Genomic DNA, 16,945 nt, shown 5'->3' with positions numbered 1-16,945 from the left:
TCATCCAGGATATATAGAGTTTTAGTAGGACATCTTGAAGCAGAACCTGCTTTTAACTGGCTATGGAAAAGTTATTATCAGCCCAAGCACAAAGTCTTCTTCTGGCTTTTGATCAAGGATAGGTTAAGCACTAGGAATTTACTAAGAAGAAAGAATATGCAGCTAGATTCTTTCAATTGTGAGCTTTGCAGCTTGTCAATGGAAGAAAGTGTAGAACATTTGTTTCTCACTTGCCTGATGATACAGGCTTTCCTGCAGTAGTCTCCACCTTCAAGGATCAGTCAAACTCACAATTTTTCATGGTGGCAGTTATCCTCATGAGTTGGACGATCTGATCGGCAAGAAACAAGTTAATCTTTGAAGGCCTGCAACTGAATATCCAGGACTGCAGAGTTTTATTTCACAAGGAGATCTTAATGGTCAGCCACAGAGTGAAGCCAAGTCTGAGTGTTTTGTTTGATCAATGGATTGCATCTCTTGTTTAGTAGCTGCCCTCCTTTCCCTCTTCATTTTCTTTGTTTCTTTTTTTGTCTCATGAGCTCTTAGCTCTACTTAACTCTCTCTTGCTTTATTTGATTCTGCTTGAGCCCTGTACTTGCACTTGTTTTTGCTTGTTTTTTTAATCTAATAAAGCTTTCTGTAGGGGCCTCGGCCCCACCAGTTTCGTAAAAAAAATACGTATCAACACACAGAATAGACTATTATGAGGATCATGGCATGCCGTAGCACTGACATATACGAAAATCTGAAGAGGCAATTATCTGATAATCATGAGTGGCATTAGGCAATCTTGCTTTGTTTGAAGCTAATAGACTCGACATATGGTGCTTTTGGATTGCTGTAATAAACTTAGTTTATCAGTCATGGTGATCCTTCGTGGCTCAGTAGAAACATTGTGATGGAACCTATCCTAATTATAGTTTGGTTGTCGTTGTTGCTTCCATGTTTTACTTTGAAGATGGGTGTTTGTTGCCGAGTTTCTCACTCTGGCATGAGGGAACGTTAGTGACATCTTGGGCTTTTGTGGTGCTTGGGATGTTACAGGCTGTGCTGCTGGAGGCGGCGGTGGCTGGGGGTGCGCGGGCAGTACCAACGACGCACGCAGGGCAGTGGCGCGGGTGATCTATTTTGATCTGCATTTGTACACAAAAAACAAATGGTAGACGTGTCTGCAATTAATAATGTATCCCTTGCTGCTTGCTACATATATATTTCGTTTTAAGCGTTTATTTGTGAGATATTGAGATGAGATCCTATCCGTTCACACAACTGTTACACAGCTCAAGCAAAGCTTCTCGTATAGAATACACTAGGACGATACGCGCGCGCAGTTGGTGGTCGCGCCTATGTGTCGCATTTGGCCGGGTTTATATATCAATGTAACATATATATTGCTTCGTCTGTGGCCTGTTTATTTGTTTTTGCTTGTGTGCGGTGCTCGACCTGTGTGGTGTTTAGCTGTTGGACGACTATCACTGTATAGATGGAACATGGTGCTCACAATATAATTTGATCATGCTTGTAAGAGCTGGTTTGTAGCGTAACAGAATATAATTTACCAGTGAATCGACGTTGTTCTTTGGCTCAGTCTCAGTATTTCAATGATGCCCATAGGGATAGAATAGAGTGTGTATGCATGTATTTATATAGGGTGAGTGTATGTGAGCATTTGTGTGGAAAAAACATATTTAAGTTTCGGGACAAGAGTAACCATATGTGTTAGAGGTATAGGAAGAAAATAGAACACAACACATTGGTGCTCCATCTTTACAATGAGGAGGACACCTCTGTTCTTTTGTTGGATTGGAAACTATGAACGATATTCTCTATTGTTCTGTTGGATTGGATACAAAGAAACAACGGCCACCAATATGTGAGCATGCCCATCCTTGATTATTCAACCATTATCAGGAACGTCTTCTGCAAACAACAAGGGCGCCTGAAATCAACGAAACAAACAAATTGACGCGCGTATATCGTAAGTCGCCGGTAGGGGTCGCTGGTCCGGCGAGGTCAACACGCGTCTGTAATAAAGCTTACTACAGACGCGTGTTTGGAAAACGCGTCTGTGCTAAAGCTACAGACGCGCGTTTGTAAACCGCGTCTGTAGCTGCATCAATTATAACAGACGCGTGTTGTGATTTCTGAGTCTCGGATAACGGGATCACACCTTACGGACGTGCGTACGTAACTTGCGTATGTATCTGTGTAGTATATTACAGACACATGTTCACCTACAGACGCGTGTATGTAGTAAGATCTCAAATTGCTGACGCTTATGTTGTTACAGATGCGTGTTTCCAACATGCGTCTCTAGTGTTCTTACTTGGAGCAGACGCGTCCTCCTCTTTACGCGTCTGTAATTAGTGGCAGACGTCAGTTCTGTATTCATGTCTGTAGTACTTGGCCTATGGACTTAGCCGTTTGCACGTGCTAACGGGCAGAGGGAGGTACTAGGCACATATCACTAGTACAGAAACGGGCTTTACTCCCGGTTGGGAAACCCCTTCAGTCCCGGTTTCCCAGCCGGGAGCACGAATCCGGGACAAAAGGGCCCCTCCTTTAGTCCCGGCTTCGCGTCCACCTTTAGTCCCGGTTCGTAAGACCAACCGGGACTAAAGAGGCCTCCCGGCCTGGCCACGTGGGGTGGCCCTTTAGTCCCGGTTGGTATTACCAACCGGGACTAAAGGTTTACTTTTTTTTCTTTTTTTTGTTTCTATTTTCAATTGATGATTTGTTTTGGTTTTCAAACAGGTTTTCGAATACGCATTCTATGCTGCTAGTAATATACGTATTCTACACGTTTATAATGTTCGAACATTTTGTACAAACTAACGTATGAAACTAACGTATATATTACATGCATATACATATATTGTACGTTATTTTATGTACATATAATATTTATATATATATATATATATATATATTACAAATAAAGCTTGCATTGTATATTCTATCATATCCTTGGGATAACAAATTCACTCCATCTGGTTTGGCTTCCATGTTTCGTTGACGTCATTGTAGAACTCGCCGGCAGGGTTGAGGACCTGGTCATTAAGAAATCCTGATATGGTCTCTTGAATTGCTTTCAGTTGGTCACGTCGTATGACTTTTTCCTTCAACCATAGAGTCTTCAACAAAAGTTCAAGGAAAAGTATTAATATATATATGTGTGTTGGTCACGTGAATACTTTTATATATGAGCAACAAAAGAAATTGTGAATATATGAATATATTTATATAACGTACTTTGAGGATCTCTTCAGGAGTTCTTTTTGCGTACGCCATGATGAACTCACAAACATAGTATCCGCAGTAGTTGTTCCCCTGTTCTTGCCTCAGAACCCACTTTTACAAGAAAAAAGATCCGGTGAATTGAAAGCATGCATGGTGTTAATTGAATTATATATATATAAATGTAGCTAGTACTTACTTTGTGTGCGATTACATCCAGTGGCGCTTTGCAATGTTTTATGTGGTGTTCCTCAATGAAACTTTTCCAAACACTGTGCCCAATAAAATAAAAAAATTAATTTGGCCTTTAATAATTGTTGCAGTTAAGAGATCGGGGTATATATAGTTGCTAGAGAGACCAAATTACCCTTGGATAATATCTATCATGTCTTGGTACTTTGTTTGCTCTTTTCTTAACGAGTCTAAGATGCTCAACTGACTATTGGCCATATCGATGACCATTAATATCCAGTGATTGCTGCATATATTTTTATACACAAATATGATCGATATTAACTAGAGTCAACATATATATATATATAGGAGATAGCTTAGCTAGTAAGCAAATAATTGAACAAATATCCATATGATCGACATTAATTATTTAACACTCACTTGAAGTTGTAGGGGAAGAGTATGTTCTTGTTTTGTTGGTTCACTAAGAACCTCATGAGATTTTTCTCGAGTTCAGCTTGCCATTGAGGCGGGGGGTTAGGGTGTTTGAATACGACATTTGGATCAATGAAACCAACATCATTATCATTTCTCTTTCTGAGTTATGTCATCTCATATCTGCATATATAAAAATATAGTGTGAGGATATATAATTTATATATATACATGTAGCTTTATATATATACACTTTAATAGTAGAAAATAATCACACTTACAGACAATAGCAGCAAATGAGACTTTTGTCGAGAGAGTTCAGTTGGCATAGTTGGTGTAATTCTACAAACTCGACATATATAACATCGCCACGGAAGTAATGTTGGTTTCTAACTCTGACAGGAACAAAGGCCTCTCCCCGTTCACACGCCGCTATGTACCACTTGTTTAGTAGGTACATTTGTGTACCCAGTTCACCTAAGGCCTCAGGGTTGTATAGACTCTTTCCATGTTCAAATTTCTTCCAAGGATCCACTTTTGGAGCAGATGGTCCTTCAGCGAGCACTTGGGCAAGGTCCAAACCAATTTCCTCGTAAAACCGAGCCAGCTCCTCAAAATCGACGTCTAAGTCTAAGTTCAAATCATATTCATTACGAACGATAAGAGAGTGGACTGATTGTTGCGATTGTTGTCCGAGTTGTGCAACACCTTTCCCTGGTCTAGTCTTTTTCTGCGCCGCCTCAAATGACTTGGTGAGAGAGCGGTCGTAGTTCGATTTTCGCAGGGTCTTTTGAGATTCCCGCTTTTTCTGGTCCACCTTCTTTATTAGAAGATCTGGAGGTAGGTAGAAGTACGGTTTCTCTGGGTTCTCCCTCGCTTCTCGTTGCTTTTTCACTTTTTCGAAGAAACTGTCCACATCTTTTTGTACTGCAGCATTTAATTCCTTTTCACTTTTCTCATAAGACAGTTTTTGGGGAATAACTGGATTAGATGTGGCTTTCTTCTTTGTCGGCTGGTGGGCCAACTGCTTCGTTTGCGAGGCGGACCTCTTAGAAGCTGGCTTCTTCTTAGTCATCAAGGGAGGCGGAGAAGGCGTTGGAGACCTCCTTGGAGGCGTTGGAGACCTCTTTGGAGGCGTTGGAGACCTCCTTGGAGGTGGCGGCGGTGGCGGCGTTGCCACCTGATTTCCCGGAGCACTATGACGATCTGGAGATTAGATAATTGGACTTAGGTTGGCGGAGACCCTGTTGTGTGAGTACAAAAAAGAATAATTAGGTATAAGAAATTGTTATTTTTAATCATGCATGTCAATAGAAAATTAGTGAAAAATTTTTTGTTCACTTTTGTCCACACCTATTGTCTGGCAATTGAGGAAGCGGCGGTGGACTAGAGACCCTGGGAATAATGATGTAGTGCTTGCGCCATAGTATGAATGTCTTCTCTGCTTCTCCTAGAGTCTTCTCCCCATCACCTCCTGAAATGTCAAGAGCCAGATCACTAAAACCTTTGTTAACTCTATCCACTGAGACGCTAACATATCCAGGTGGTATTATTGCCCTATGGATTCTTGGTGTCTTGGTAGGATCTGGAGGAGAAAAAACACCGAGAGCCACCATGATTGTGGCATTCTCTTTTGGAATATGTAGCTCACATGATGTAAACGGTGTAGTGATGTCATCCACAGCGAAACGTAGTATTGCGTCATCTTGATTTGGCAACTTCGTGGAAGCGCAGCTGCTTTTCAACTGATCAGGGGGGCTAATATTAATGTTGATTCCTGCATCTGATGCCTGCCTTTGGGCACTCATTGCTATTTGCACTTGCTTTATGATTTTGTCTTGCATTCTAGCTTGCATGTTTTTTTCGCGCTCTTGTGCTTGAAGCAACGCCTCCCGTGACTCATGAGCATATTCCTCCAACCTGCTGATCCGCGTTGCTTCCTCATCCTTCCTTCTCTGCCGGCTTCTGTTGGTATCTCTGTTCTTAGGGAAACCATGCTCCCAAGAAATGTTCCGTCCTAAACCTCTTGTTCGGCCACTGTGTTCAGCAGTCCCGATGGCATATGTCAATTCATCCTTCTCTCTATTGGGCCTGAACACACCAATAGCTTTAGCTTGTAGAGCATAAGATAATCTTTGTGTTGCTCTTTCGAGTTTTGGGTTATGAACCAGCTTCTCGGTCTCTAGGTCCAGTCTTCCCCCATGAGCGAAAAACCAATTCTTCGTGCATTTGGGCCAATTGAGTGATTCTGGTGTGATACCCTTAGCAAGAATGTCCGCTTCCATTTTTTCCCACTTGGGAATGGCAGTCACGTAGCCACCTGATCCCATGCCATGGTGGTATACCTTCTGTCGGGCGTTCTCTTGGTTCCTTCTCACCCGTTCCTCACCCTCTTCTGATGTCTTGTACTGTACAAAATCATTCTAGTATTGAAATTGGGCGTTAGGTTCTTCTTGACATATTTCGTGTATAGGGATTTCTTCTAAGTCTGAAATTGTGTGGCCATCATCTTCATAGCCCACTTTCGAACTAGCTCCTTCAATTCATCATCGTTGATATCATCATAATCATCTGCTTGCAACGTGAAATGTTGAAGGATATCATCCCAAATTAAATTCTTATCAAGATCAGAGACAAAACTAACATGAGGCTCGTTGATCTTTTGCTTCCATTCACGGGCACTGATCGGAAGTCTGTCCCTTACAAGGCACACACAGTGTTGCACGAATTTCCTTGCATGTGGACCAAGTGGTTCGCCTGTCTCGATATTGAATTCCGATATTATGTAGCGCCCCTCCAATGGCTTTTTCGGGCCTCGAATATTTTTGCTTTTCGCCGTTGTGGTCGTCGATCCAGAGGGCTACGTATAAAAAAAGAATAAATAAATATCATGTGTACACATAATAGATGATAGATATTCAAATATATATATACAATATTCAAATATATATATATATATAAATATATATACCTCACCAGTATTTTCTTGCATAATATTTTCTTGGTTATCTTCAAGAGCCAGGTATTGACTCCCATCATCTACATCCTGTTGGTCACCATCGGCAAATTGAGTGCCGGTGTTGATAATATTCATCATTTCTTCATCCATGTTGTCTCTCGGGGCAGTCATCTAGCTTTTACTCCACTAGATATATCTATAAAAAATAAAACATGTTTCAATAAATAACCATCTGTACTAGTTGACCTTGCTTATGTGATCATCTCGGTGAGCATTTCTCCACCGGACGGCACCGTACTTGGCCAAGGAAGAGCTCCGATTCTACGAGGAAGGGAACACGGTCTTCCACGATCGTTGCCGCTCTCCCTCGTAGAATCAAAGCTCCTCCTTGACGTCTGTTACCGCTCGGTAGAGAACATGCTCGCCGAGATGAACACGGTCCACAAATTCAACTAATACGGATTTTCTACAATTTTCTAACTATTTTCTAAGTTTTTCATTTCATGGAAAAATTAATTCTAAAAAATAAAAGGCATGATTTCTAAGTATTTCATTTCATGGAAAAAATAATTCTAAGTGACCAGCTCGATATCGGCGAGCTCGCGGGCGATTAGGTTGCTGAGGATAGTAACATTTGTACATGACATTTGTAGGTCTGAAGTTATCAAATATCCATCAAATTATAACCCAAAAACATGTTTCAGTAAATAACTATCCGTATTAGTTGACCTTGCTTACATGATCATCTCGGCGAGCATTTCTCCACCGGACGGCACCGTACTTGGCCAAGGAAGAGCTCTGATTCTACGAGGAAGGGAACACGGTCTTCCACGACTGTTGCCGCTCTCCCTCGTAGAATCAAAGCTCCTCCTTGACGTCCGTTACCGCTCGGCAGAGAACATGCTCGCCGAGCTGAACACGGTCCGCAAGTTCAACTAGTACGGATTTTCTACAATTTTCTAACTATTTTCTAAGTTTTTCATTTCATAAAAAGTTAAAATAAAATGTTTAGTCGCGGAGTCCATAGAAACGACCATATTTTGACCTAGCAACGCATTGTCAATTGTCATTGCGTTGCATTGCACCCCGGACCATAGCAACACAACAAAAACTGTCAGGCCGGCTGTTCGGGCTCCGATTCTACGAACGAAGTGCACAAGACAGCAACGCAACCGCAAAACCATGACCGGTAGAGCTGAACGACGACTGACACCTGCCTGGCGCTAACGATGGAAATGAGCCGCACCACTAGGCACCGCAGCCGCGTGGAGTCGGCAGCACGAGTTCTCTGCCGTCCCGCACGTCACGTTTTCAAGTGTTACAGAAACTCAAACATACAATGCTACTGACAGGCACATACAAGAGAAACTAATTACAACATAAAATCTCGGCCGCGCTCCGGTGAGGCACATACAAGGCTCGGCTGCGCTCCAGTGAGGCAGCGCGCGCGGGGAAGGCTCAGGCGAGCTCCGGTGAGGCAGCGCGGGGAAGGCTCGGCCGCCCTCCGGTGAAGCAGTGCACGCGAGGAAGGCTCGGGCGAGCTCCGGTGAGGCAGCGCAGGGAAGGCTCGACGTGCTTCGGTGAGCACGAGCGAGGTGGGGGCTGGGGACGAGGACAGTGCGCGCTCCAACGAGGATGAGCGAGGTGCGCTGGTCGGCCGGAGAAGAAGCGTGCTGGCCGGCCGGAGAAGAGGCGCGCTGACGAGGCGAGGCTAGGGTGGTCGCCTGGGAGCGGCGGCACTGCTAGATCGATCTGGTGGAGAAGATGAGGCGACGGCATGGCAGAGACAGAGAGGAAGAGAACTAGGGCGTGGTTTCTAAAGGGATACCTTTAGTCCCGGTTGAAGCTACCAACCGGGACTAAAGACTCTTTAGTCCCGGGCTATTATTAGAACCGGGACTAAAGGTTGAGCTTTAGTCCCGGGTGTTCCCACGACCCGGGAGTAAAGGGCATTTGGGCGGGCCGCGAAAACTGCAGCTCTACCTTTAGTCCCGGGTGGTTGATCCACCCGGGAGTAAAGGGGGGTCTGTCCTGGCTAGTGGATACACCCGGGACTAAAGCTCCACCTTTAGTCTCGGGTGGTTGATCCACCCGGGAGTAAAGGGGGAGCTGCAATTGGCTTTCTCCAATTACCATAAGTTTTTTCCTTTTTTATATATTTCTTTTATATAAATATGCAGAGAGTTATTAATTGCCTAATCAATAAAATATTATTCAAAAAAATTATAAAAAAATTCTTGGACTTGGTTTTGCATTATTATATGCAACAAAAGTTTGTAAACTAAACTGTTTTGTTTTACTGTATAAATATTTGACATAGTGTAAATAATAATTACAATTTACACCATGCAAAAATATACTACTTAATTAAAACCATTAAAACTATTGTTTTTCGATAGGAAATTAGTTTTCACATCTTATTAACGTTCATCATTTGGTTTTTTATCACACATTCTCCACGAGAAATCCACCGTCTAGCAGAAAATTCATTTAAACCGTAGAAAATATGAAAACACGACAAAAAAAATCTAAAGTCACAATTATTACATAATAGGTCTAATACATCACTATATATATCAAGCGAGCACAGTAGTGAACTTCTTCTTAACATATATCTCTTGGTTATGATCGTGTCGTAACCATGGAGTGTCCTCATCATTTAGCTGGATGCTTGGGTCTTTGTTCACTGTGAAGGGTGGAATTCAGTCATCCTTTTCATAATCTTCTGATATGTCTGACTTGTCTTCAATTTCGACGATGTTTCTTCTCTCTGAAAGAACTATGTGGCGCTTTGGCTCATTGATTGGGTCGTTGTTGTTTTTCCCTCTATTCAGTTTTGTAGCCAGGTCCTTGACATAGAACACCTGATTCACATCCTTGGCAAGGACGAACGGTTCGTCTTTGTACCCAATACTGTTGAGGTCCACGGTTATTATTCCATACTGGTTGTCGACTGCTACCCCGCCTTCGCATTTACCCATTGGCACTTAAACAAAGGTACCTTAAAAGTAGGTGCATAGTTTAGTTCTCATATCTCCTCTATGTGGCCAAAATATGTTTGCTTATTTTCATTAGGGTCGGTGGCATCTATGCGGACACCACTGTTTTGGTTGGTGCTCCTTTTATCTTGGGCTACTGTGTAAAATATATTCCCATTTATCTCGTACCCTTTGTATGTGAGGATATGCCACGATGGCTGCCTAGCCAACAAATAAAGTTGCTCATCAATACTCTCATCACCCTGACATTCTTTTCACAACCAGTCGCTGAAAGTTTCCATGTGCTAACACGTAATCCAAGCTTCAGACTTCCCTTGAAACTCGGATTGGAGCAACTCTTTATGTGTCTCGATATACGGATCCACCAAAGAGGAGTTTTGCAGAACTGTGTAGTGTGCTTTATTAAAATAATTGTCCTGCATACCAATATATGGTTTCCTCCATAGTGTCCCCTTTTCACTTAGTCTCCCCTCATGTCGTGATTCAGGAACACCAATCGGGTCAAGGTCAGGAATAAAGTCAACACAAAACTCAATGACCTCCTCTGTTCCATAGCCCTTGGTGATGCTTCCTTCTGGTCGAGCACGGTTGTGAACATATTTCTTTAGGACTCCCATGAACCTCTCAAAGGGGAACATGTTGTGCAGGAACATAGGACCGAGAATGCTAATCTCCTTGACCAGGTGAACTCGGAGGTGTGTCATGATATTAAAGAGGGAAAATTGGTCTGGTAGCATTGAAAGATCGCCGTATCCGGAAAATACCATCGAAATTTTGTCGCTCCGTAAAATGCCATCGAAAGAATGCAAGGTCACCTGGATATAGCATTCCGTCACGTTTGGAGCAAACGCCATCGCCTCCGTCAAGCTCGTCCCCTTCTCCTTCCTGAGGTGAGCGCGGCCGCTGCCTCCGCTCCAGGCGGGGTGCCATGGCAGCGAGCTCCGGTGTCTGGCTGCTGCGGGCGGAATCGCGGGCTGGTGCACAAGCACGTTAAGCTAGCTGCCTTCTGGTTCTGGCTAGGCAAAGGAAATTAAAGTAGGCTGCATTGGTGCGTGCCTTGAGGAAGATGTCGACGGCGCGATAGAGGCCGTCGGTGACGACACGAGCGTGGTCTGGGAGCAGCTCGGCGAGGGAGATGAACTTGGACGGGAGGATGTTGGAGTCGAGCGCCACCTCTGCGAGGTAGCTGTCCAGCAGCTTGGCGGCCTTCACCAGGAGGCTCTGCTTGGGCGACCGCGGGCTGTCCTAGTTGAACCCGGCGTCCTCCTCGTTGTGGTCGTCGTCGAGGTTGAGGAACACCGAGAAGATGCGCGCCACCACGTCCGTGTCGTACAGCGCGTGCTGCTGCCCGTGCCCGCCCGGCGTGGCCGCGCCCGCGGCGATGAGTATGTCCTCCAAGATGGCATGGTCTAGCTGCATGCCGATCCGCTTCTCTAGGTCAGCCCTATAGATACTGGACGCGGACACCGACATCACCGTCTTGAGGAGCCCCGAGAGGAAGGCCATCGGCACGGGGCTCTTCTTGGACTGCGCCGGGAGCAGGCCCACGATGGCGCGCTGCTTCTTGACGGCGTCAGCGTTCGCAGCGCCGCCGCCGCATCTATGCACGTCCCTGGCCATGAGCCCGTGCAGCGAGTTCTGCGCGTAGTTGATGAGGATCCAGGTCACCGTCTCCTGCTTGAGCCCCTTGGCCTTGACCGCGGACAGCAGGCGCTGGAAGAAGTCGAGGCCGAGCGTGGCCACCGACTTGCCCCACCAGTTGCCCTGCGAGTCGAGGTCGGCGAACGCCGCGGCGGGCTTCAGCTGCGCCACGCACTGGTCCAGCTTGGACAGCCCCGACGTGATCTGCTCCTTGCACACGTTGCTAGCGATGGCGGCGATGAGGCGGGGCACGAGGCCGACGTCCTCGGCTGTCGGGAGTAGCGCCTCGCAGCTGCGGAGCACGGCGACGGAGCTGGCGATGCTGGGGAGCACCGCGTCATGGAGGAACGCCTTGGCGCGGAGCTCATGGCTCTTATCGGAGAAGTCGTCGGTGATCTGCAGGTAGTGCGTGGTGCAGCGCAGCATGGCGACGTTGGCGACCGTGACGTCCACGTGGACGCCGTAGCAGAACTTGGCGGCGAGCTCGAACGCCGGCGCACCCCCCGGGGTGCCGTGCAGGTTGAACCGCGCCAGCTTGGCGTCCTTGGCCTCCGCGACGAGCCGCCGGATCTTGCCGCTCCGGGACACCAGCGGGAACTGCGCGAACAGCTATGCCGTCGGCGTTAGCACATCGTTTTGGTTTTCTGCCGCGTTCTTGTGCAAGGCCAAGGAGCTCTCAGCCTCTCACCTTGTGGAGCGCGAAGCTGGAGGTGCCGACCTCGACGGTGAGGTCGCTGGAGACGTCGGTCGGAGGCCTGCAAGATGTAGTACGAAGAGAGGGTTTAGCTGAGTTCGCGACGGGATCGGAGCACAGGAACAAGAAGGGGACGAGCTTGACGGAGGCGACGGCGTTTGCTCCAAACGTGACAGAATGCTATATCCAGGTGACATTGTATTCTTTCGATGGTATTTTACGGAGCGGCAAAATTCCGATGGTATTTTCCGGATACGGCGATCTTTCAATGCTACCAGACCAATTTTCCCTAGTAAAGAAGGAAGGAGGGAACACCAACTCAAAGCTGAAAAGACATTGAACCACATCATTCTGTAGTTTAGCTAGATCCATTGGATCGATTGCCTTCTGAGAAATTGCATTTAGGAATGCACATAGCTTCACGGTGGCTAGACGTACATTTGGAGGTAGAATTCCTCTTAATGCAACGGGAAGCAATTGTGTCATGAGCACGTGGCAGTCATGGGACTTTAAGTTTAGGAATTTCTTCTCTGGCACATTTATTATACCCTTTATATTCGAGGAGAATCCAGATGGTACCTTGATGCTTGCTAGGCATTCAAACATGCTTTCCTTCTCTTCTTTGCTAAGAGTGTAGCTGGCAGGACTTAAGTAATGACGTCCATCATCTGTCTTCTCTGGATATAGGTTGTCTCATTCTTTCAAACACCGTAGGTCTTGTCGTGCTTCAAGTGTGTCCTTAGGCTTCCCATACACACCCATGAAGCCTAGCAGGTTCACACAAAGATTCTTCGTCAGGTGCATCACGTCGATCGCGCTATGGACCTCTAGGACTTGCCAATAGGGTAGCTCCCAAAATATGGACTTCTTCTTCCACATGGGTGCATGACCGTCGGTGTCGTTTGGAATAGGTTCACTGCCATGTGCCTTTCCAAATACTACTTTCACATCCTTAACCATATTGAGTACATCCTCACTAGTTTGGTTGCTCGGCTTGGTCTGGTGGTCTGCCTTACCTTTAAAATGCTTGCCTTTCTTTCTTAGGGGGTGATTCACAGGAAGAAATCGACGATGGCCAAGGTACACGACCTTTCGACATTTTTCAAGAATATACCTTTAATGTCATCGAAACAATGCGTGCACGCATTATATCCCTTGTTTGATTGTCCTGAAAGATTACTTAGAGCAGGCCAATCATTGATTGTTACAAACAACAATGCTCGCAGGTCAAAGTGCTCCTGTTTGTGCTCATCCCACACATGTACACCTGGTCTGTTCCACAAAAGTAGAAGTTCTTCAACTAGTGGCCTCAGGTACACATCGATGTCGTTGCCAGGTTGCCTTGGGCCTTGGATGAGCACTGACATCATAATAAACTTATGCTTCATGCATAACCAGGGAGGAAGGTTGTAGATACATAGAGTAACAAGCCAAGTGCTATGACTACTACTCTGCTCCCCGAAAGGATTCATACCATCCGTACTTAAAGCAAACCTTAAGTTTCTTGCGTCATTTGCAAACTCCGGGAATTCTCTATCGATTGCTCTCCACTGGGACCCATCAGCAGGGTGTCTCAACATATTGTCTACCTTACGGTCTTCTTTGTGCCATCGCAACAACTTTGCATGGTCTTTATTTCTGAACAGACATTTCAAGCGTGGTATTATAGGAGCATACCATATAATCTTGGCAGGGATTTTCTTCGTGGGACGTTCGCCCTCAACATCACCAGGGTCATCTCGCCTGATCTTATACCGCGATGCATGACATACTGGGCATGCATCTAACTTCTCGTACTCCTCGCCACGGTAGAGGATGCAGTCATTAGGACATGCATGTATCTTCTAGATTTCTAATCCCAAAGGGCAGACTACCTGTTTTGCTTCGTACGTAGTGGTGGGCAATTCGTTATCTTTCGGAAGCATCTTCTTTTGGATTTTCAGTAACTCCCCAAATCCCTTGTCAGATACACCATTCTTTGCCTTCCATTGTAGCAATTCCAGTGTGGTACCCCACTTTTTCTGCTCTGCATCACAAGTTGGGTATAGCAATTTCTTGTGATCCTCTAGCATGCGCTCGAACTTGATCTTCTCCTTTTCACTTTCGCATTCTCTTTGTGCATCACGAATGGCCTGACCAAGATCATCAGCGAGCTTATCTTCTGCCCCTACCTCTTCTTCAGCTTCCCCCATTGCAGTATCATTGAAGGCCCCATATTCAGCAATAATGTCATCATCGTCCCATTGTTCTTCTTCACCTTCTTCCATTACAACCCTGGTTTCTCCATGCTTCGTCCAACAAATATAGTTTGGCATGAAACCCGACTTCAACAAGTGTGAATGAAGACTCCTTGAGCTAGCATATTCCTTCAAATTCTTACATATGACACATGGGCAGCATATGAAACCATCATGTTTGTTTGCCTCGGCCACACGTAAGAAAGAATGCACGCCCTCAATGAACTCTTGGGAGCGGCGATCAGCATTGTACATTCAATACCGTCTCATCTGCATTACATGACATACATACCATATTAAAACCTAGAACATAATTAGTTAATTATACGACATGCATGCCACCACACAAGGTATTAATTTATGAAAGTCTCGCTATAATGTATACAATCCCAACTATCACTAAAAAACTAAAGCTAAAATGCACTTCAGCAGCATAAGGATTTCGCGACCAATCCCAACTAAAACAGACAGATCATGCGTTTGTTCAACATCTATGGGCTTCTTCCGTAGGATCACTGCCTCATCAGCCACCGTAACCACCTGTGCAAGAGAGTTTTGCACGTGTTCAACATACTCTTCCTCCCAGTACCAGCCTGAACATCCAGTGCCATCCCACTGAAATTAAAACAAAAAATTAGAACTTTAATCACAATCATCATGAAAATAAGTATAAATTAACCATAATCATCAAATGCGACAAAATAACTCACATTGCGATCCGAACACTTGTAGAAGATACAACCTTTGTTGGGACACTCCTTCCTCACTCGGTACTCCATCATAATCTTCTCCTCACACTTGCCGCATGCAATGAGAGGGAGGTCCGGCCTCAGTCGCTTTGTAACCCGATGAGAGGCCGAGGACCCAGAAGTAGTTGCCATCTACTCTCTATACTCATTTTTAATATAATATAAATTTCTCATTTTATAAACAAATAAAATTAAAAAAAACTCTAAAATTCTCTATATCTCTAAAGCATGAAGTGGGCTATGCATGCTAGAAATGAAAGCTCAATACTAGTTTTGAATAACTACTTTAACCTTCCTTCATCCAAATATGCAAACTTTAAAATGATTTTGAGCTTAAATGGCTTACAAATAAAAAAATCTACCACAAAAAAACCACATATATCTAGTCCACAAAATGAAATAAGCTACTGATGAAACATGAGAGTATAAAGTTGGTAACCTTTAGAACCGAAGAATCGATGGAGGAATAGAAGAAATCTTGTGATCACCGGTGATGAGGAAGAAGAGAGGCCGGCGATGAAGCAAGAACACTGAGCTCGAAGTGGCTCGGGCTCGGGGAGGAACAAGGGGTATATAGGAGGGGACCTTTAGTCCCGGTTGTAGACAGAAACCGAGACTAAATGTCCCTTTCTAGTCCCGAACGGAGCCTCTAGCCGGGAGTAGACTTTTACTCCCAGTTGGAGGTACAAACTGGGAGTAAAAGTGAACCTTTAGTCCCGGTTAGTAGCTCCAACCGGGACTAAAGGTCCCCTGCAGCAAAAGGCTGCTGTAGTAGCCGTTGGGCAGGGACCTTTAGTCCCGGTTGGAGCTACAAACCGGGACTAAAGGTCTCTCTAGTCCCGGGCATGAAAAATACCGGGACTAAAGCCAAATTTTGAGGTGGGATCAAAGGTCGTTTCTCTACTAGTGTACAGAACACAGCAGACGGTGGCTCTTGCGCGGCTCTCATGCGGGCGGCGCCGGCCATGGTCATGTGCAGCGCAGGCATGCGACAGTCGGAGGGGCGTGCTGCTGTGGCGAACGGCAGGCCGGAGGGGCGTGCGGGCTACTACAGCGGGCGGCAGCCGCAGGGCCGCACCGCGTAGGTGGCCAAGCCATGCTCTCTGCCTTCTCGAACTGTAGGTGAGCAAGTCTTAAGCTCGAGCCGCCCATGCTCCTCTCTTTCCCTCTTCTCCGCCGGAGCACCACCACGCCGCTCAACGGCGAAATTCATCGCCGTTGTTCCATCTTCGCCCAATTGCCCGCGCTCCCAACTCCGCTTAGTTCTTGCGCTCCTCCCCGAACCGCTGTAGCCACCTCTCACTGCCGCAATCGCCTTCGGCGCCGGTTGCCGCCGCGGGCGTGACACCATGGCCGCCATGGGCACCTCATTGTGGCCTGCTCATTCCAAAGCTCCTCTCGTCATCCCGTTTATTGTTTTAGCTCCACTGCAACTCCGTGATGCTCATCAGCTCCATTTTTTTACCTCTACTGCGCAGGTCGCACCGGGACGGCGACCTCGCCACCAATTCGTGCCGCCACACGCGCCATCACCGCCAGCCATGTACCTGGCTGATTGGACCCATGAGTTAGTCCTGAATTGTACTAAAGGTGACCTGAGGCTACATCCGTGGGGTGTGCCTTAGTTTGTCTTAGGAATAAATTCCTAGCTAGGTAGGAATCAATTCGAATCGTCGTCTCTCCCGGATAGTGAGAACTTGATTGAGCAACGACAACGTAGAAGTACTAATTGATACTTCATGGTCATGATGATGCTTGAATTATTCTTATACCGGATATGGTTACTGATTGTCGACAGAATATGCTCGGCAGTCCACCAA

The 16,945-nt window shown here is 45.8% G+C and overlaps 1 pseudogene; it reads right to left on the bottom strand.

Annotated features, from left to right (window-relative positions):
* Positions 1–4,913: 4,913 nt before the first annotated feature.
* Positions 4,914–16,092, bottom strand: LOC136489218 (BTB/POZ domain-containing protein At1g03010-like; annotated as a pseudogene).
* Between the last annotated feature and the right edge of the window lie 853 nt (positions 16,093–16,945).

This window comes from Miscanthus floridulus, chromosome 10, assembly GCF_019320115.1.
Source record: "Miscanthus floridulus cultivar M001 chromosome 10, ASM1932011v1, whole genome shotgun sequence".
NCBI classification, from domain to species: Eukaryota; Viridiplantae; Streptophyta; class Magnoliopsida; order Poales; family Poaceae; genus Miscanthus; species Miscanthus floridulus.
The sequence above is the reverse complement of the archived record's forward strand: the minus strand, read 5'-3'. Positions and strand labels throughout refer to the sequence as shown.